This window comes from Cyanistes caeruleus, chromosome 4 (assembly GCF_971803275.1).
Source record: "Cyanistes caeruleus chromosome 4, bCyaCae1.hap1.1, whole genome shotgun sequence".
In the NCBI taxonomy this organism is placed as follows: Eukaryota; Metazoa; Chordata; class Aves; order Passeriformes; family Paridae; genus Cyanistes; species Cyanistes caeruleus.
The window spans coordinates 75,795,588-75,818,022 of record NC_141704.1 but is presented as its reverse complement, the minus strand read 5'-3'; the positions used below and the strand labels follow the sequence as shown (position 1 = coordinate 75,818,022).

Sequence of the window (22,435 nt, the reverse complement as noted above, 5' to 3'; positions counted from 1 at the left end):
TCTAGGGCCAGACTCCATCCCTAGTAGCTCTGCCTCACACAGCAGGAGCACTAGCACTATATTCCCTGTGCATTCCTGTAGCCTTGTTCAGCCCTTTCCATCTTCACAGGGACTTGGGCTGCTCTAACTGGCCTCTGGTGAAGGTGGACCAAGGGAAGGCTGCTTGTTCCCATTCAGTCACAGACCTGTTCTCAGTTACATACAAAGATAGCGAGGGCATGCAAATACTTGGGAAAAGAGCTGTCCACTTCCCTGTTTTAGCTCCCTCATAAAGAGAAATGATTTATTTCATTGAGTGAATGCCCTACAGTGGTGCCTTGTTTCCTTTCTGTGATTGGAAATGATTTTGTTGAGTTACTGTATGAGTTGGATCTTCCTTGACTGAAGCTTTTTTTTGGGCCTGTATGGAAGTTGGAGTAATCAATACCATCAGTTATCTCCCTCCACTGAGTAAAAACACAGGAACAGTGATCACTTAAAGAGAAATATCCAGGAATTTTTGTAGTCAAGCAGACCTTTTACTCTGAATACACTTTTCCTGAAGTGTAGTGTAGTTCAGTGCTAGAATGCAATTGGATAGCATACAACCATTTTTCAGGTTTGTAATTTACTGTAAATTTGCTTTTAGGGCATGAAATTTAGTGGCTGAAGCTGATGGGACTTCAGACAGTGCAGTCCCTGATTTTTTCAGCTGCCACTTTCCAGCCTGTCTTTAAAACTGTGTGCTCTTCTTCTAGTACGTAATTTTACTCCATATTATTTTATATTGTGGTATTTTAGGTGAAGTATAAAAAAAGAAAGATGGTGCTTTTTTTTCTGGTATAGGCTGCACTTTATGTCTCCGTCAAGTGCTTTTCTAAAGCTGTTTTTCCCAGACTGTGTGTTTTGCATGGGTGGGACAGTGGGTTATTGTTAGCCTGTTAGACACAACTCGGCTTGAATACCCTTCAGTAGTTTGGGAGGCAAGTCAGCTCTATTTGCATTTGTTCCAGTCACAAAGGTTTATAGGTCAGCAAAGGCTGGCTGGAAAAATTCAACATGCCAATACACTATTCTTCTATGGTTGTCAGGAATTCAAACGTGCTGGTTTTTATATTTCTTCTTGGTCATGAATATATGATCGCACAGTCTGAAGTTGCTTTGTTTCTTCGGAGCTTGGTACCAGCTGGGACTAAGATGGAGGATGTGACTTGATGCCAGCTTTCCCCCCCTCTTTTGCCCACACTAATCAGCAGCAAATCAAATGTCCATGCGTCTGGAGGCAGTGAGAGGGCACTGCTCACCACTGCACTGGAGTGCTGCTGGGTTTTTCTCTTCTGTGAAAAAGACTCCAGCTGAATAAAAGATGACATTTGTCCTGTAACAGAAAACATTGCATTAGCTTAATCTCCCTTCTGGTTTGGGTTTGGGTGCTCTTTTTTCTTTCTGTTTCCATTTAGGTTATATCCTGAAATGTTTCCTGCTTAGTTAGATGCTGCGATGGTGTGGAGACTTTCATTTGTGTACAGACTGACAAAGAGTTGGCATCTTTCAGGATTCAGAAAGCTGGACGCCGTTTATATAGCTTAACATACACTCATAAAGATATCTCCTGAAAACTTTGCTATTTCACCAACAGCCCGATCTTGTGAGAGCTTGCAATCAAAGCTTAAAATATATACTAAAAATACTGTCTTTCCCAAAGAAAGCATTTCCCTAGCTTTGTTTTTCATCCTCTAGTTTTAGAGAAGGTATGGCCTTTTGCAGTTCCTAAAATGAAATATAGATTTATCCACTGTAATTTGATTCCTTCCAAGCTGCATTTTGAATTTTAAATGGTGTGCACATTTTATTGTGCAGGGTACTGTTGCAGTTTTGCTGGGAGCTGACATCTCATTCCCAGGTTGGCTCACTGTAGCCCATTACCCTGAAACCCATAAGCTCCGCTTGAGTTGGACTGATTTTAACTCAGTTACAAAAACCACTTATCTTTATAGCTGTAGCTAGAGATCTGAGAATTTTCTTCTGAAGGAATAAAATAATGCCAGATCTCCTTTTAATATGCTCATTGAAATGCAAACTGTGACCTTTCTTGTTCTGTTGTAAAGACTCTTTCTGCAAAGTAGGGGCAGTTTGGGGGCGTCGCATGTGCAGCCTGGGGAGGCAGCAGCTCCCACTCCTCCTGCTGCCTCTGTTGGGGCAGCCAGGGAGCCCCGTTCCTTTTGAATGCAGGATTCACTGCCAAGTTGGCACCATCGTTCATGTTTATAGATTTAAATTCAGCACATGGCTTTAACTCTTCAGCTGCACTGGCTGCAAACAATCGCCCCAAACCAAACTCAAAGGTATAATCAGTTCATTGTCTCCGCCTTGCCAAGTTGCATCTGACCCTTGGAAATCCAGTTGGGAATGTTATTTTAAATACCATCTTGGGTAAGACACATGCAGAGAGAAAAAGCATGTTTTATGTGGGAATGTTTACAAAATATTAAACCTTTTGGGGAAAAAGCAGCTCCTAAAATAAACATTTTAAAAAATCACATAAAGTATTGAAGGGAAGATAGTCTGGAATAATTGAAAAAGACTTCACAGTTAGAATACTAGTAAGCACCAAAAAAAATAGTTGTTTTTGAACCTCCTTTTTCAGCCTACACAACTACTAATGTGGTGTAAACAGCATAAGATTGTCAGTTGCTGGAAGTTAGTCTGAGAAGAACATGTGATAATTTGGTTGGAGGGGTTTTTTTACTTAAAAAAACAGTTTGGTGTGTTTAATATATTTAAATAAATATTTCAGTCAGTTTTGACAATTTTTTTAAGCAAAATATTTTACCACTCATAAAATAATTTTTAAAGTGCAACCATGATTGATTTATTAAGAATGTTTTCCACAATTAGAGACATACTGCTCCATGGCTTTAGTATTTAGTAAAGGAACAATGCTAACCTGACTGCAAATGTGGGCATGCTCTGAAATCTAATGTGAATGTTGGCTTCAAAATGGACAAATAAATATTTAATACAGTGACTGGGTGAGGACCATCCCCCCCAGTGAAGTCATAGGCTGAATCCCACCACCTCCAGGCACTGCTAAGGCTTGGGTATGGACAAATATGCAAGGAAATGCAATTTCCAAATTTTTAGCTGCAGCCTTTTATGTAAATCAAATATTTTTTCCTAACTTGTTTGTGTGATTCATAATTACAAGCATCTCAGTTATGACTCTTGGATACAAAAATTGTATGATTTTAGCACACGTATTTAATCATATAGGAGTTACAACAGGGCTGGAAGGCAGAGGGTTTACCTATTTTTTCCCCACAATTTGCAAGGCATAAAGCACTTTGCATGTGACAAAATAGCTCTTTCGTTAAAGAATTATTTTCTTTAGCATTAAGTTCTGAATGCAGGTGAGTAGTGATCTGTCTGTAAAGCATTCAGTATAATCAAAGGATAACTTGATAAGTCCCTTTCTGGGATTTCAAGTATCTTCATAATCATGGATGTGATGTAGCCTGTGGGAAGCTTCTTTGTAGCTAGCTCTGAAAACAGATGAAGAGCAACAAAGTATCTCAGTTACCTTGTAAACACATGTTCTTATTTTAAAATAATTTATTATTTTAAAATAATAAAAATCCCTCTTTTTCTCTCAAACACTGTAGAGTGTTTCATACAGGATGCACTCAAAATAGCTTTCTTTTTGTCAATTATTTATTCTTTAAAGTGAATAATTCTTTCATGTAGTGTATCAGATACACCACATTAATAATTTCTTGGCATTTTTCTTCTAATTGACTCATGTGTGTCTGTGTGTGTGTATACATCCGCATGTGCTCTTCCGTTGTTTCTGGAATTTTAAGGAGGTGAGAAGCACACAAACTGAAGAGTCTCTAATGGTTTGCTTGCTGTAGAAAACAGATTTATTTTTATAAAAATACACACTGTTTTCTGACCTAGTGTGAAAGATGCTGTATTTATACAAACGCTAATGTCGGAAACACAGCTGTTACATTACTTTGTGCTTTTATTGGTGTGGTTTCCACCAGCTCCTAAACCCCTTGGATCACTCCTAAGTGAAAGCCAAAGTTGGAGCCACAACTTGAATGCCCTTGGGTGTTCTGGACTGCAGTGGATTTTTTTGCTGTTGCAGCCATGATTGATAGGTGGATTTTTGGGTTTGGTTTGGTTTTGTGGAATTAGTTTTGAATAATGGAGGGAAAATACAGAAATTGCATATTGAGATTTCAGTGCCACAGAAAAAGAGCAAGCACACCACTGGCATATCGCAATAATTTTGGATGATGACAAATCCTTTAATTAGGTGTGTGCAGTGTGAGAGACCCCATGGATAAGGTTGTTTAGAGTTTGCAGTTTTCTAGAAAGAAGAAATAATAAATCAGCCTTGAGAATTCCTTTATTTTAAGGTGGGAAAAGGACATGGGATTTTCTTACCTGGTGCTTTAGTTTTTCCTATACTTGTTCTCTTTTTTTTATTATTTTGTTTTTTCCCAACACTGATCTTATCCTTGTGAATCTCTCCCCCTGTGTTTTTCAGCACACTGCTCTGCCTCAGGGTTGATGGCTGTGTTCAGACCCCAGCAATAAACTCTGAAGAGGTAGGACACATGGTATATTTCACTATTAGAATAAATGGCCCTTTTCCTCGTTATGTCATTATGCAATTTGTAAACATCCAGAAAAGCCAGGGACTTGACAAGTATTTACATGCCCTGATACTGCCAACAGCCCACTGAGCTTCACCTTGCCATGGAGGTTATCCCTGTGCCAGGTGTGGCCCTTATCCCTCATCCATGTCCCAGGAGCTGTGACAGTCTGTCACTGTCGCCTCTTGGGATGTGGCAGTGGCAGCTCACTGACATGCATGTTGGCTAATCCCAGGATTGCCTTTGTTCTTTTTGATCGCCTGATTTGTTCTTTTTTTGATCACCTGTGTTTTTGCCCCTCCTCCCCAACTGAGGTCCAAAACCAAAGTGTGACCAGGAACTAGAGTTTGCAAAGGCTGGCCACTGTCAGGAGTGTTCTGTGACAGAGGGTAGGAGAGGGAATGAGAGACTATCAGTGCCAGTTCTCAGACAGAAGAATTGTCAGGAAGCCTCATCTCCATTCACCTCTTGCTCTGACTAAGGCATAGTGGGAAACTGAAAAGACCGATTCAGTTGACAAACAGAACTTGGATTCCTGCAAAGGACTCATGTTTTTCTCCTGTCCAATCTTTGAAAAATCAGAAAAAAAGTTTTGCTCTTACTTCCTTTAATGCACCACCTTCCATCCCCTACTTCAGGACACATATATGTAATCTTCTTCACTCATACTGAGAAAATGGTTGGAAAAGCCAAGAGCCTGCCTGATGTAATGAAGAATCTCCTTATGATGGTGACCATTTTTCATTATGAAAAGTTCTGGTTATGCTTTCTGTCCCATGAGCCTCAGCACAAAGATGTACTGTACCACTAAGCATAACTTTACTCCTCATCTTACCCCATGCTGTTATTTTATCTCAGTATTTTTTCATTGATCCATTAAAATAGGAAATACTTCTAAACAGTTGCTCTCATTGAATTCAAATTCTCAGAAAAGTAGATGATGATTTTAGTTTTTGCAATTAAAATGTTTAAGAACATAACCAATTAAGTTAAAAATAGTTACTCTTTAGGAAGCATTTGGCACCCTAAAAGCTAAACTTCTGTAGAATTTTGCATAGTACTTCACTGCTTGGTGCACATCCATGTGGACTAATTGCACAATGAAATGTGGCCTCTAAGCAATGGGTTACTTTACACAACATTACTTGAAATTATTTTAATTGTATTAATGCAGAAATCATGGCACTGCTTGATAGTCCTTTTTCATTTCTGCTACATACAGGAGTTTAAGGATATTTCTAGTGTGAACACAAGTATGTCCTTGAGCAAGGGTTCTTTGAGGAATTGGGGTGGAGGACAGTCTCCTTTTGATTGCTCCATTTGTTTGTCCCTTCGCTGAAGTTCAAGTCGAAGGCACGCACACAACTGCACCTGACAAAGGACATTTTGAATTCCTTGGCCCTGCCAGAGGTAATGGAAAGGAGCACAGGAGCCCCAGGCCTGTCACATATATGAAATATCTCCCTTGCCAATATTGTTATTATGCTGTATTTCACATCAGTTTCCCCCCTAAGAAGGGGATGTTTTGTACACTTAACAATACCAAAGGGAAACAGAAGTGGGTTTAATTGTGACCATAGTTTTCCTGTCCCAGTGCACTGTTTTATGGCGCTCAGAGCTGAATTGTGTGCAGGAGCTGAAGCCACTGGAGTGGAAGCTGGAAAAGTGCGATGGCGTATGGGGGCCTGGAGATGAACTCAGGGTAGGAAACTGGTGAGGCACAGGGGAAAAATTGTTTCTTGTCTTGTATCAAGGTCTAGATCAGCCTGACCCCTCCATTCCCTTCCTGCTGTCACCACATTAGCACCAGCTTTGACACTTAGAGCTGACCTGTGAGACGGTGCAGCCATAGACTGAGAATGAGTGAATAAAAGCGTGGCACAGAACTATGTGGAAAAGACAGTGAGGGGATTGCCAGCCATATAAATTTAATAAAAATTTAATATAAATTTAATATAAATTTAATATAAATTGTTTTTCCTTAGAAGGGAAATTTGCACTTGTTGTGTTTTATGGACTTGTATTTGCCCAACATGCAACTGAGTTAGGTGTTGTATATAGTCCCTCAGGGATTTCTTTCACATAACCAAAGGATTTTTACTTCGCAGAGAATGTTAGCCTGGAATGTGGCCAGGTCTGACCATTCTGTGTAAATTGTAGGTGTCTGAAGGGGAGATGCCATGCTTGATTTGGGCTCCTTCTGCCATGTCTCGTGGGGAGTGTTCTCTTCCCTTGGTGAGGTCAGAGTGCTACTGCTGAAGGGAAAGCTCTAGTTAGGCACTTCTTATAGTGTGGAGGGGTCACTCAAAGAATAATTGCCATGAAAGATTAATACTGAATTTTAATTACTTTGAATGGTGGTGGCTCCTGTTCTGCAGCCACTGTTTCTTTCTCTGTGTGCATCTGGTGCTAGAAAATTTTAAGTTGCACAAGAAATACAGGTGAATAATTTGCTCTCAAATGCATTTTACAATGCTTCACCTAAAAATAGGTACTTCTAAACAATGCAAAAATGAACCAAAACTAAGAAAAAAATGTAGTTGGCTTTTTTCTGATGAACATGCTTTATATAAGCTTCCAGATGTACATACTAGTGCTGTGTACATGCTGTGGATTTATTGTTGCTATCCTGTTTAGCAATATGGTTATATTGGCTAGAGAAACTGCTTTTCTTGCATTTTTTGCATTAATCTATCTCTTCAATGACTTTCTCTAACTTGCCAAATTTTCTGTTTCCTTAGAAGGGCAGGAATCTAACAGAAAAGTAATTATCTATCACAAATATTTTTTTTTTTTTTCTAAATAAAGAATTATAGTAGTTTCAGTATTCAGTCCAGAATGAGTGGCACAGTCTGAGGATCAGGTAATTTGGCAGAATAGCAACAGAGTTTTATTCCTCAGGTGGCACTCACTTGAGAGCAGGTTACAGCTTCAAGTCTATATAAAGTGTTGAGATACCAGACTTTGGAAAATTGTAGCACTCCATTGCATAAGAAACATGTGAAATATTTCTAGGGAGTTTAACACTTATTAGCACTCTTATCTTTCCACAGCAAAACCTTTGGTAACCAAAGTAACTGGTGTTAAAATGTTGAGACTAAAGTAGGTTGTATCAGCATTTCTTTCAGCACTGTATAACTCAAGGGGATTCATAAATCTGGTTATGCCACCAGTGTCTTGTAGTTAAATGTACTGTGGGTTTAGGTATCTGGAAGAACATTTCACAAGTATAATTCCCACTGGCAGTGAGTGAGGGCTAGCTGCACTCCTGGAGTTCTGGTATTGGCAGGGGAAAGCTGTGGAGGTCCCGTTTCTGGAGGGAATTTCTTCACCTGCCTCTACAGACAGCATGTCCATCCAAGTAGTTCCAGCTGCAGGTAGATGCTGTGTAGCTGTGTGGCATGGGCGAGTGAGAGATACTGTCACAATTCACTGGAGCATGTCAGGTGTCCAAACATCGGTCTGAGTAAGAGTGTCAAAGGTTCTATTGTTATTGTAGTTGATTAGTTCTTTAAAGAATTTTAAAACAGAAAAATTAATTCACTTGGTAACTGCTAACACATTTTCTGACCACTTCTGAATAGCTGATGGCTACTGTCTTTGGATATAATAATGGAGTTCAGGCAAGTTCACCAACAGGTGAATTGGAAAACTTTATGGATGTATAAAGAACATGTGCTGTCCTCTGTTGATGGTATGTACTGGCCTTTGCAGCCTTTTGAAGGCATTAGTAATGTAATTTTATAGACAATACACACAATAAACATCCTCTGGTACTTCAAAGTTGGTAAATCTACACCCTGAATGAAAAATTACAAATATGCACTGTGCTTTTAGCCTCCTGATATGCCTTAAAACTTCTATATCTTGGCTAGTTTCTCCCTTCCAACAAGTAGTTGGCAGGGAAGACTGGGAGCTGCTCTTCAGAAGCAATGCTTTGCTTAATGGATCTAGCAGGCTGCTCTGCAAAAATTCCATGTGAATTAGGCATGCATGCCACCACCCTTGAGTACATCTGAATTCTGCTTAGGAGAGGGCAAGTGGAAAAGGGGTTTGAAATGGCTTGGCTATAGAGTCATCACCCCTGGTTCAGACTCCAAAGAAGGTAAAGAAACCAGATGCTTGGGGAATTCTGTTCTGTGGAGTTTGGGGCATCTCAGCAGCAGCTCTTCTGATGTAAAATTGTGGCAATAATCACTGTAAGTAAGTTGCAACCTCAGAGAGATATAATACATGATAAGGTAATGGGTGGCAAGAGATACACAGAATGACCTGCATAAAATTGACTTTAGTCCCATAGTTTTGAGTGCATCAGAGAGCAAGAAGAGTGAGCCTAAGTTGACCAAAAAGTGAGGTGGGGGAAAGCTTTGTTAGTAGCCAGGTTGTTTAGGGGAAAACCAGACCTTTCTAGAACATTGTATCACATTATAATCAGTATAGGCCATTCTACACTGACAGTCTAATCCTTCTGGATGAGGATACTCTGGCCAAGGCCTCAAGGGCTTTCACGGGCCTGAGCAGGTGGGGAAAGCTCCAGGACAGATCTTTCTACATAGCATGTTTATAGGAAGAAAACAGAGATGTTTGCAGGTTCAACATCATATCTTCCTTGTGTCAAATAATGCTATTTATTTACAATCTTGTATTTTGGGGGGGAATGTTTGAGGCATAATGTGTTTTTTTCAGAAACATTCTGTCACTTGGAAAATACTGCAGTACCTTTCAAAAGCTATTTTTGTCCATTTATAAACTGTTACATTCAGCCTTTGCAGAAAAGAAAACCATCTGATATATGAAAAGAACACGGTACTGCATTTTCCTTTTTGAATAATAGATGAACATTTATAGATGAAAGCCCCTCCCATTAGTTAAATAATAAATAAAGAGTTGCACGAGTTTTCTTTTAAATGAAACATTTTAATTGTTCCTGATTATCCCAAGCAAATGCAACTGTTACAGTGATGGCTCCAAATATCAGCCTCACACAGTCAACATAAAAAGGCATTATTTGCCCAGCTGTGCTGAAAGTACCACACATCATGGTCTTACAATTAGTTTTGACTTATATTTTAAAATCATATTTTCAGGGAGAACTCTGATTAGCTACATGGTTGTTATAGCTCTGTTTGCCTTTCTCCCCCATTTTTATTTATATTTGCTAATATGTGGATACCTTAAGGTTGAAATAAGAACAGGTAACACTAAATCACACACTTCTTGAATTAAACCTCTGAAGTCAGATACTACTTTAGTTCCACATTGAGTTACTTAGCTTGTTTTAAAGGTAGCATTTTAATTTATTTCTTAGCTTCTTGTTCTTCCCCAAAGATGCAACACATCCCACAAAAAACTGCTCTTGCTCCCAGCCTTGCCCTTTATTATTTCTCCTCATTAATATCTATATTAACTGTGTAAATTTTCCAAAGTGCCATAAAATTCAGAAGAGATCCTGAGCACTCCCCTAACACTAATGAATATCAATAGTAAATTCTGGAGAGCAGGTAACAGACAACTAATTACAACTAAACCCATTTTTAAAAAAACTGATTAGAAGTTGAAAACAATGCACTGGACTTTGCAGTCTTTCATATCTTGACCACTGCCTTGGCCAGGTTTTTGTTGAAGCAGAAGATGTTTACCCCACAGCCATTTTTCCATTAAGAAAGTTACTTTCTTTTGCACAATGTCTGTGTAAGTGCTCCAATATTCACCACAGAGCTTGGAACTAGGTATTGGCCTATGATGACTTAGAAACAAGTATGAGCTTGCAGCCCTGAACCACATGCTCTGCTTTTCCATACCAGATGGTTAAACTGAATGACAGCTCAAGCCCAGACTGTCTTCCCTCCAGCAAGATAACCAGACTGTATTAGACCTTCCTTCAGAGGGGTATTTGCCTCCAACCTTGTCCCTGCATGGCCTAATCCCAGGGTGATGTGAAACAGCCTCATCCTCGTTGAGTTACCATTGTTTAGACCAGCCCAGAAAAAGAAACCTGGAAAGAGAAGAGTGGGGAAGCTTCTTCTGTAGTTTGCTTCTTAAGGATTCTGCTTTGTCATTTTAGTAGCCTTTCCCTCTGCAGTTGAACAAGGGTTTCATTGTGCAAGAAACTCTGTCATGTCCCCAGAAGGACACTCAGCCCCACACAGCCACTCATTCCCTCATGCCCCTGAGACACAGGAGAGAATCAGACAAAAAAGTGAGAAAACTCATGGGATGAGATGAACACAGTTTAATAGGAAAAGCAGAAATGTGTGCACAAGCAAAGTAAAACCAGGGATTCATTCCCCACTTCCTATGGACAGGCAGATGCTCAGCCATCACAGGAAAGCTGGGCTCCATCATGGGTCACAGTGATTTGGAAAGATAAACCCCATCACTCCAAATATCCCCTTCTTTCTCCTCCTCATCCCCCCAGCTTTGTGTACTGGAATGATGCTATATGGTCTGGGATGTCCCTGGGGCCAGTTGGGGTCAGCTGTTCTGGATGTGTATCCTCCCAGCACCTTGTGCCCCCCAGGCCCTCACTGGTGGGGTGAGAGAGGAGCAGAATCCTTGGCTCTGTGCATGCCTTGCTCAACAGTAATTAAAACATCCCTGTGTTATCAGCACTATTCCAGCACAAATCCAAAACACAGCCACTACCAGCTACTGGGAAGGAATTTAACTCTACCCCAACCAAAACCAGCACAAATCCTGTGTCCTTTCAAGTCCTGAGGAGTAAGGTCTGTGACTAGGAAAAAGATCAGACCTGTGGCCCTGTGACATTCACATACTGATTCATGTTTTCCCTGTATCCTCTTGGCAGCCCTGGGTATCCTGCTGAGCCTCAGGTGGTTGGTGCAGTGTCCTCTGAGTGTGTGTGCTGCTCTGGCAGGGGGCTTCTGGGCAGAGCTGGGGCCAGCCCTTCCCTCACCTCCTGCTCCAGGCACTGGAGTGGTTGTCAGAGGGGATGGAGCCATTCTTCAGGTGCTGCTTGAGCCACTAAGGTCACTTCTGATGAAAGAAAACATCCTAAACAGCAGACAGCCTATGGAGATATGAGAGCTCAGTGAGGGGAAGGGAAAGGGGAAAGGGAAGGGGAAAGAGAAGAGGAAGGGGAAGTGGCCTGAAACTCCCCCAAGGGACTCCCACACTCCTCATGACATCAAGGTTCTCTCATGCCCTTTTTTAGGGAGGGTGCTGGAGGGTAGAAAATGTTTTGGAGACTTTTTAATTTTACATTTATTTATGCCTGTTGTCCCAAAATGTTGGGCATCCCAAAAATGTTGGGCATTTTTGTACCAAAGCTCCCATGAAGTGCTGTTCAAGGGAAGAGATGACTCCACCCCCCATGTAATGTTGAAAATACACTTATTCAGCTAAACCTACTTTGAAATACTGGCAAAGCAGCAGCCTGCACAGTTCAGGCGGGAAGCAGTTCAGGGAGTGTCTGGGGCTGTCTCCTCTACAGGCCAATAAGTCAACAACTCACAGTGCAACTAATACTCTTTTTCCTAAAATACCCCTCAAAAACAGAAGCTGTTGTTTCAAAGTAATGTGGACTTGCTTACCATGTACTCTGATGTAATTGAATAACTGCCCAATAACTGGAGTACTTTTATTAAACAAACCTCACACACATGGATTTTTTAATCTTAAGCTTTTCTGTTTACAAAATGCTGAGCTCAATATGGTGAGCATAAGAAGATGATTTTTTTAAATTATTGGGAATTAGCAATATAAGAAAATATATTTTAAAATTATTTTATCTTTTAAGCATTTTCATTGCAGAAAAGGCATACTGAGATTTTCCATTAGAAATAATCATGCACTAAATCAGAACTTCAAGGAAAAATTCAGATTAAACTATTATATGTATTTTTTTAAAGGAAAATGTTTAATTTAGTCAATAAGGTGATGAATTTAGTGTGTTTTTTAAATTAATTTTAATCAATTAGTTGTTAACTACTCTGCAGAGGAATAACTTTTAAATGCTATTTCTTCAACTAAAATTTGAGATTGTGTATTACAAATATGTACGTTATTTACTTATTTTGTATAAAGGGCTGTTGCTCAAAAGGCATTGGAATCAAAATCCTTATTTTTGCTAAGCACTCAACAGGGTCAGGCCCAAAGTCAGAGTACCTGTCTACTGCTGCCACCTCAAAGTCCAGGAATTCGGGTAACTTCAAACTACACGGTATGCTCCAGGTTGCTTAAATGACCAAGGAAATAATTTCTAGTTTTTAAATGAGTGGGATTTTATCTGAAGTGAACAGAAAGTATGGGATATAAAAGCTTCAATGGACTTTTTTCAGTTATTGCCCTGGTCTTTCCCAAATAATGGCAATTTTCTGTTCATTTTCTGCTGTTTCCATGTGCAGACAGATTTTGAGCCATCTGTGGTGGCTCCAAATCAGAGAATTTCCTGCAAAGCAGTCACATTCCAGAGGAACTGGTCTCTGGTTCAAGCATGTCCTGGTTTGAGCTCTCTCCCACCCTGAGATCTGGGTCCCTGTCAGCATCTCTACAGAAGTGACACATCCTGTGTTCTGCACGTGGTACAAATAACTCATGAATGTATGAAAACTGTGAGGATTTCTGCTGTGAGGAACGAGCTGAACACAAATTGGTGTGTCTCCCGTTGGTTTTTCTCAGTTAAGAAAAAAAATCCCTCCCATTTTCTAGCTTCACATCTTGGTTCTATAAAATGTAAAGGTGGGCAAGGCATTTTTGGATTATGCCATACTGTGGTTGGTGTGTTCCCTCAGACTGTGCTGTGAAAGAGCCATAATTCTCACTAATCTTCATTCAATGAGATTTAATCATAGAGAATTCTAAATAGGTTTAGGTAGGATGGCACTTTTTGGATTAAAGATAATGCATCTTAAAATAGTGAGGGAGAAATATAAAAGCAAATCTAGAAAAGCCAATAAGGCACGAATCATTCAATAAAATAAGATCTAATGGTAGGAGTGTATTACGGCAGAGTTCAAGTAATCTTTGATGTATTTTTTTTCCATCACCTGATAGATTTTGTATGTAAATTCAATAAGTTACAGCTCCTGGCAACATACTTTGATTTTCTAGATCTCTATCTTCATGTGAGAGCTTTAGCCACAAGTGTATTTGGATTGGGAGCAGACCAATACAGATTTATTTTACAACACAAACAATCCTGGGAGTCCCATACAAGCTTGTGCACGAATTCCTGACAGATGTATCTGTATCAAAACAAGCAGGCAGAATGTGCTTGGCCAGTTTTTCAAATGTCAGGATACCCTTAAAAGTGTGATTGAATTAACCCTCATTTCACTATTCTAGCTCATTTTTCACTCTATATTTTAAAATAATTCAAAATTTAATCTATTGAGACTAAAAAAATCCATGGAAGGTATCTTTGAGTGACACCCTGCATGGTTTATGGGGAGGAAACTAATGACATATGACAAAATGCAGAAACATTGCTTGTCATACAGTCCTGTGCTACAAATAAATTCATCAACCAAAATCCAGGTTTCAGTAACAATGTTGTGACAAAAAGAAACCAAAGTTCGGAAATAACACTTGGCTAGGTTGGTTTAAATCTGGGGGTGGTTGATTTTGACTTTTTTAATCCACTGAATGTCTGGGGGTTTATCCCACTTCTTCCATTATTTTTCTACTTGGCTATCAGCCTTAATTTCTAAGAGTGTATGTCTTGTCCTGGAAGATGTGAATACTGCTGTTACAAGGTTTAGATAAGAAGAATATGACTTTTATTGAGAGGATTACCTGCAGCTGAGTGTTGCAAACGACATTAAGAAGGACTTCTCATCTCCTAAACTCCATTTTTTATCACTTGTCTTTTCACCTTTCAGAATTAACGGTGTTCATTGTGAACATAAAAAGTTTAACTCTTAGTTTCCCTACTTTTTCATCAATAAATCACTTACCAGGTTCATTTTTCTCTTAATTATGAGAGTACAGGGGGGTGAGTTGTACCTTCTCCAAAGAAACAGATTTTTATAAATTATAAGTTCTATCAGAAGTAATCCAGCTTTCTGTAGGAAAATGAAAGAGCTGCTTTCTGTTTGTTTTTGTTGGGATTTTTTTCATTGAAAATGCTCACACATTACCCAACAGTTCCAGATGATGTAGGACATTCTTCCACATAGGTCATTTAGGATTCCAGAATGTGATTTTTAGCAGTTTTTTATAAGTATATTTCTGGTGAAATACAAGTTCTGAGCTGAGGCAAGAATGAAAAAAAAATACTTTTTAGGGAAGAACTTGAATTTTCCTTTCTCCAGATGAAAAGAATGCCTTTAAAATAATACTCAAGTCCTTTACAGATTTTGTTTGGACTATTTTAACTGCTTTTCTCTCCGAATCATTTCTTCAGCCGTGGTCAAGCTTGCCCTGAGCAAGGCTGGTTTCAGGGTATACCAGTGTGCCACGAACATTTCACCCCAAAGGCCGTCATGATTCCATTGCGAAGACGCTGATCTTTGTGTTTGAAATAGCAACATTTTTCTCATATCATCAGGGTTCCAGTAATTTGTGTCTAGCATATATACAGACAACTGTTTGCTCTTCACTAAAACATACCATGTGTCCTCCTGGAAGGTGCCATCTGACCACACTTAGTGAAAGGTCATTGCTCTTGGCATTATTATGCTGCAATGTAGAAACTTATTCTGCCAAAAGACTCAGCTGCCCTTTGGGGCTCAAGGTCTCCTGTGCTGTGCAAAAAGGAATTTATGGTTCAATCTCTTTGCAGTGAGTTCTTGCTAAACTCATTCACCTTGAAAAACAATTTTCATTCTAAATACTCTCCATTTAACTGCTCAAGGAATCTTGCCTGTGATTTCTGGATTTATCCCATTCAGAGATTTGCTTCCAGAGGTGTCTTAAGGTTCCTGTAAAAGTTGGCATAAGCATTCATGTTATTAGAGATTTCTTTGAGTTACAACCTTCAGCTCTAGGCACATTCAAAATAATTCTAGGCTCATTCAAAATAATGAAAATACTCAAGAAGCATGAAAATTCATAAGAAGCTGAAAAAATGTGTTATTGAAACAATAATCCAAAATAACCACAAATTTAGACGGCCAGTAAGTGCACTGTGACCTTCCGTGCCACCCTGACCTGGATCCTCCTGCCTTGGGCAGTGTGAAAGGAATGTGCATTCCCTGCAGCCTCCCAGTCTTCCTTTTGTGCCAAAGGAAGAGGAAACCTGACTTTGGCCTGGCAGGTGGTTTCAATGGTCACTTGGTAGTCCTTGCCCTCAGTCCAGCACATGCAGGTGAGCGAGCCCATGTGTACCCTGAGCTGTCAGCAGCAACAGGAGCTGTGGATCTCGGCGAGTGCCTGCTGTGTCTGCTTGGACACAAACCAGCAATGCTCAGCAGCCCTTTATACCCTCCAAAGCATTACTGAAATTTCCAGCTGTACAAAGTTTATGAGTCAAACCTTCCCCAATCTTAATACTAAAAAGAAGATACTTTTTCTTTTATAGGATAAAAAGTAAAAGGAGAGAAAGCAGTTTTTAAAACTGATTTGATTTTGTAGAAACACTATATTTTATATAGTGTTACAGCACTATAACACTGAGAAAACCAGTTTTGTTAATCTAGGATAATGGGGAAATGCTCCCTAACCTCCTAGTGCCTGGTAGTGCTTGCTTTAGAGCTGTGATTTGTATACAACGAAGGGTATGTACTTGGCAGAAATCCATGGGGGCAGGTAATTTACTTTTTGTTTTTAACTCATTCAAATTATAAGTCAGTTAATGTTGGTTCCTCATGTGCTCCTTGGTTGTGAACTCTGGCAAGAGTTTGCCCCTGCCAGTGAGGATCCAGGGGGAAGGTGCTTCCAGCACACAGTGCCAGTATCTGTGGTGCTTTACCATGAGCCTGGACTCCCCCCCCCACCATGAGGGGATGCTTGTGCCAAAATCTTACCTTTAAAATGTGGGTAATATCTCTCGTTTAGCTCATGGGATTTCTGTGAATATGAATTAGAGGATCTCTGAGAACTGTCCAAGGACCCCAGCGGTAAATAGTGCCACAGCAAAACCTTGTAATTCAGGCTCTGATGGGCAGTTTGAGAAGCATCCAGTAAATAAGACATGGAACTGCACCTTGTTAGTGAGAAGAATACAAAATAGGGGAGCTGCCAATATTGGCATTGTTTTGTTTCAACTAATTCCTGAAGCTGGGCCCCAGCAGAAAAGATGGAAGGCCCGCAAGTGAGAATTGTACCATACAAACAAGGGCTGTATACAAAAAATGCTGCTTGCTGCACAGCAGATTTCATACCTGTTTTCCTCTACTTGATTCTATATACTTTAATCCTCTTTTACAAGATTAACCCTTGTTTCCATATAGTTTTGACATGTGTATGCATGTGTCTCGGTGTCAGTGCACATGCTTGAGCAAGTTGTTTTTTGCAAGATAGATGAGGGGGTTAATAGGAAATGGCACGAACAGAGATTTTATCCTGTAGCAGTCTACTAAGATCCAAATGAGTCATCAGGAGGAGTGGAATATTCTGAACCATCCCACAGTGCTACTTGAGCCATCTGATGGCAATGAGAAGGTAATTCTCTATTTCAAGCATCTCCATGAACAACACAGTTGTTGGTGATTCCCTTTTCCCTTTACAAAGTGCCTTGTCAGCACTGTCTATTCTCCACCTGCTCCCATTTGCTCCCTCAGCCAAGATGCCCAGTTTCTTTTTGCAAATAGTTTTAGCTTCCTGTTCAGACAGGGTCTATTCCCACCTTCTGCACCCAGCCTGCCTCCCTTGCTCTGCCAGTCTCTGTCACTTTACTGATGCCCTTCTCCCTTCTTTTCCTTGTATTCTGGATTAATAGTGTTAGTTCTTCCATACTGAAATCAAGCAACTTGCACTAGGCTGCCTGGGTGCCAAAGGAGAGATATTAAGAGCAGAGGATGGTGGTTTTGTGGCGCCCAGGCAGACAATTCCACCATCCCAGGTGGAATGACAGAGCTGTGGTGTCAGGCAGAAGGCCTGTCTCTATCTCACCAGCAGCATGGTTTGTGAAAGTGAGGGTTTTGGGATTTTCTCTGCCAAACCTCAGGAAGCCACTGGCCAGGGTTCATAAACTGGGGCTTTCTCACCTTGGCAGCCTGGCCAGAGTGAAGCAGCAAACTCTACCCCCCTTACCAGGCCACTCCCATCCGAACTCCTGTTCCAAACATGGACGAGCAGAAGCTTCTCAAAGAAGCAGTTTCCATAATTTGGCAGCATGACCAGTCTTCAATAGGCTCCTTCTCAGAGAGGCCTAAGATGTTTGGCAGAAGATTTTCAAACAAGTCATCCCCGAGGCACACACCTGGTGAGGGCTGTTTTCAGCCAAACAGTTGAAGTTTGGCAAACACTTTAACCAACTGAAAAAGTAGTCTTCTAATAGGAGGTATCTGGCAATCATTCCAGCTGGCAGTTATGCCAGCCCCACCTCTCATTTTTTGGATCATTTAATAAAGCAGTGAAGAATTTTAAGGGAGTATTTTTTCCATTTGAATTTAATAATATACAACCATGCTGCTTCCTCATACCCCTTTGAGCTACAAACCGTAGAGAGAGAATTTCAAACTAGCATGTGGAGTTTGGAATAGCCAATTCCCAGAAGCTTCATAATACTAGGAAGTTTGTAATTGAACACATAGATAAAAAAATGAGAAAAAATATACTAAAATTCTTAGTTACTTTTACATCTTGAATACCCTCAGTATTCCTTTAATTATTTTAAAAGCATGTCTTTACATGTTCTTAAAATTATTTTATAAATGAGAAATTAAAGTCTTACTGCTGTGTACCATTCTTGAGTTTGACTGTTTATTGCATTAGCTCTGACACTGCCTTGCTGCTTTAAACCAGAGAAAAGCAGTAAAGGACACTGAAAATGAAGAACATTTTAGTATATGCAACTTTTGCTTGTACGAATTATTTGGTATTTGCTCTTGTGACAACACTGAAATAACTTTGTAAGAAAGAAGAAGGCTTTTACTCACTTTGACTTGAGTATTTATTAGTATTTTTGTAGCTAAAGGATTATATCCTCCCAAGAATTTTCTAGCTTCTAAAGCCAAACATGTATCTAAAGAACTGGGGCCTGCTTTTCTAAGTCTTTATGGGCTGTGGTTTCCTCAGTCTGCACTTTGCTTCTTTGTTGGATGCCAACTCAAATGCAAAACCTTCATGTGTAAAAAGATGCTTTTCATATTGCAATGCAGATTTTCTTTATTCTGATCTGTGAAGGGATGAAAATGTTCCTGACAGTGGTAACCACAGTATGACTTCACTGAGTTGCCCAGTGTGACTTCACCTATTACAAGGATAAACAGATTACAGCCAGTAAAAACTTTTGCAGAATGTCAGCAGTAGGAAGAAAAACACAAAACTTTGTCATCCCTGATCAGCACACTGGTGTTTCAGCTCTCTCCAAGTCACCAAATATTTTAGAGGAAACAGGAGGACTCCGACAAACACACACCTGTTAATATGCCGATGGGGAAAATTGTTAATATGAGTTATTATTATCTAGCAGGTCCTAAAAGTGGGTCTCTATAAAGGAATTTGTATCAGTTTGCAGTCTGTTCTGTCGTTGGGCAGAATGTCGACGGATGTGCTGAATAGTGCCGGTGGGATTACAGCTGCTCAGGATGAATTTGGTACCATGCTGCAGAGTGAGCATGCTGAGGAGATGGAACATACCTGGCCTGATTCATGTCTGGATAAATTCTGCTTGCTGGAGTCACCCAGCAGGTGACAGCCAGAATTCATATTCTGCAAAATAAGGGGGTTAATAAGTTAAATGAATATGTGCTTGGCTTCCCAAAAGGAGATGCTTTAGTGCACAGTCCATCTATTCCACACACACCCCAGCCAAATAAAGGGCCCATCTGCAGAAAATACTGTAAGGGATGCTAAGCAATAACCAAGGGAATTAAAGATTGAATGGGAATAAATGGCCAAAGAGTCACAGGTGACATTCTGGAGCAGCTGGATTTAAAACAATGGGTGGATTACAAAAGGAAAAGGGTTAAGAGGGAAGGGAAGGGAAGGGAAGGGAAGGGAAGGGAAGGGAAGGGAAGGGAAGGGAAGGGAAGGGAAGGGAAGGGAAGGGAAGGGAAGGGAAGGGAAGGGAAGGGAAGGGAAGGGAAGGGAAGGGAAGGGAAGGGAAGGGAAGGGAGGGGAAGGGAAGGGAAGGGAAGGGAAGGGAAGGGAAGGGAAGGGAAGGGAAGGGAAGGGAAGGGAAGGGAAGGGAAGGGAAGGGAAGGGAAGGGAAGGGAAGGGAAGGGAAGGGAAGGGAAGGGAAGGGAAGGGAAGGGAAGGGAAGGGAAGGGAAGGGAAGGGAAGGGAAGGGGTTGCCGGGTTACGGGGGGCAGCGCCGCGGGAGCGGGGGTCCGGACTGCGCGTGCCCGCCGCGCGCGTGCGTGTCTGTGCGCGTGCCCCTACCCTCGCGTGTGCGTGGTTTTGTGCGCGCCCCCGGGCCCCGCGTGCGTGCCTGAGCGCGCCCGCGCTCCGCTCGGCCCCGCCGCGCGGGTGCCCCGAGCCAGGGCCCCCTCGGCCCCGGGCGCGGCCCCGCCGAGCTGCGGGTGCCGAGCGAGCGCTTCGCAGCTTCACTTCCCGGCGAGCGCCCCCGGGAGCGCTCAGGCAGACCGACTGTGGCCGAGACAAACCCCGGCCCTGTGACAGGGGAAGCCGAGTGACCGAGTCCTCGGGGGAGAGACAAGCGTCTGAAGTCGGAGCGCTGTGAAAAATGGTTGTTAAATATTTTGATTACTGTATAGAGCGTATTTATTGTTCCCATTTCTGTCTGAGGATCTGCGATTCCCCGTGCGAATTAGTCACTGCATTGAAATGGGAAATATTTTCGTGATTCGGAGCATTCGGATGAGTTTAAATTACACATTTCGTAGGATTGTAATTGTAATATCTCTTTATGCAAATAACCTTGTAAATCTTTTAACCTCGCTGCATGAGAACACTTTAATTTACAATCACAGTAAGATTTACAAATATTTTTTTGGTAGGGTTGTTTCCCAAATGAAAAGCTGCTGATGAGCGGATTGCAGGAAATTGTGTTCATTAGCCGGTGGCTCCGGAGAGCCGGTGCGCGAGGCCTCACGCGGGCGCCTAACGACACGCGAACAGCAGAATGAATTAATATTCCCGGCCGCCAAAGGGTTAACGCGTCCGGGCCCGCGCGGGCCTCCCTCACTCGCCCCTTTCTTTTTTCCCCTCCTTAATTAATCATGCACTGCTCCGCAATTTCAATATGGAGATGGTGAGCAATTATTAATAAGCCCGCGGGCTGTCCCGCGGCGCCTCTGGACGAGCCGCGGCCGCTGCGCCCCGGTGGGGGTGAAACCTGCGCGCACAAAGGCTCCTCCTCACTGGGAACACGCCCCAAAGCCATAAATAAATAACGAGGGAAGGGCTTTTGTTCGTCGGGCCCGTGGCACATGACCTTGTGGCTGAGTCGCGCCGCGCTCTGTCCCCGCGCTGTGCCCGGAGAGGGGAAGGCAGGGGGTGCAGGCGAAACCCCCGAGCCGGCGTTCCCCGGCAGGAGGGGGGAGGTGGATTTAACGGGAAGTAATACAAATAACCCCCAGATCCAGCTCTGCCGGGCAGGAACGTGCAGGGGGGCGGGGGTGGAGGATTTAACAGGGAAATAAGGCAAGTCGCCCGCAGATTGCAGCGCCCCGCCGCACAGCGCCGTGCCCCGCGCTGACCCCGCGCACAACATGGCCGTGTTCGCCCGGCCCCGCTCCCGCTCCTCCCCAGCCAGAGGGGCGGCTCGGGGGCTCCAGCGGCACCGGCCCGCTCTCCTTATGTATTTATTTTTGATTTATTTTTACTCCACCCACCCACCCCCCCCCACACACCCCTTTATTTTTTATTTTTTTTTAAATTCTCCTTTCCTCCTCCTGTCGGTATGCCCGCTATCCGCACCATGCAGTGCACGACTAGGTAAAAACCCCTAACGGGCAACTACTTCAATTAGTCGGGTTGGGTTTTTTTGCAGAGCCTCGATAAACAAGGAGCAGCCCAAGGTGGGAGGAGGAAGCGCGGAGCGGAAGGGACCGGGGATGAGCGGTGAGGGATAACAAAGAGTCAGGTGCAGCGCCGTGCGGCGTCCTCACGACCGCTCGTGGAGGGCTCTGGTTTTTTAAGCACTCCCCTCACAATTTAATAAGAAAACGGGAAAGCCGCGGAGGCAAAAGCCGCGTTTGTGCCGGCAGCTGCAGCGCTGGGAGAGGCGAGTGCATTGTGCGGGGAGCGGGTGATGGGCGGCCGTCCCACCCCATCCCACGGGACAGCGGCGCGGGAAGAAGCGCCTGGCGCGGCCTGCGCTGCGGGGCCGCCCCGGGCCCGCGCCCTGCGGCTTGGCTGCGGCGCGACGGAGCGGGACCGCCCGGGCTGCGTGTCGCCGCGGAGCGAAACAAACCTGCAGCAGACACCGCGATTTCAGCAATGGCGAAGGGGAGGCGGCGGGAGGAGGGGGGTAAAAAAAAAGGGGGATCAGGATATGATAAACAGCACTGAAAAATGGCAGGAGGATAATGTTTACTTTTGAATCCCTGGCCCGCTGCCAGGCTGGCGCTGGTTTTTAGGTTAGCAGAGGTTGGAGGAAGGGCCAGACTGAGGCGGGGCTTGCTGCTGTCAAGGGAAAAAAAAAAAAAAAAAAAAGGGACTGCAAATTGCTGTTCTCAGCTTTTTTCTCTCCTCTCCTCCACCCCCGCCTCCCCCGAAAAAAGGCAGTGCTTTCTCTTGGGCTCTTAAAAATGATTCAG

The 22,435-nt window shown here is 42.5% G+C and overlaps 1 protein-coding gene and 1 long non-coding RNA gene across 12 annotated transcripts in view; one reads left to right on the top strand and one right to left on the bottom strand.

Annotated features, from left to right (window-relative positions):
• LOC111923346 (uncharacterized) overlaps window positions 1–22,435 on the top strand; it is a 261,072-nt gene that overhangs the window by 117,283 nt on the left and 121,354 nt on the right. For 2 of the 10 annotated variants that reach the window (XR_015285910.1, XR_015285913.1), the window contains exon 3: window positions 4,535–4,595. The exons of 6 other annotated variants lie outside the window; for them this stretch is intronic. The gene's annotated coding sequence lies outside the window, so the exon portion shown is untranslated. Of the gene's footprint in view, window positions 1–4,534; window positions 4,596–20,803; window positions 20,926–21,716; window positions 21,901–22,435 lie in introns of those variants that run through there. 2 more of the 10 variants (XM_086885921.1, XM_086885917.1) reach the window with 2 other exon arrangements.
• Window positions 13,968–22,240, bottom strand: LOC147653785 (uncharacterized). 2 transcript variants are annotated; one of them, XR_015285925.1, is made up of 3 exons: window positions 22,090–22,240; window positions 19,350–19,421; window positions 13,968–15,526 (listed from the first exon to the last, which is right to left on the bottom strand). It is a non-coding gene; the product is annotated as an uncharacterized LOC147653785 (long non-coding RNA). The 2 variants fall into 2 exon arrangements; XR_015285926.1 differs by having other exon boundaries at window positions 14,361–15,526; window positions 19,129–19,421.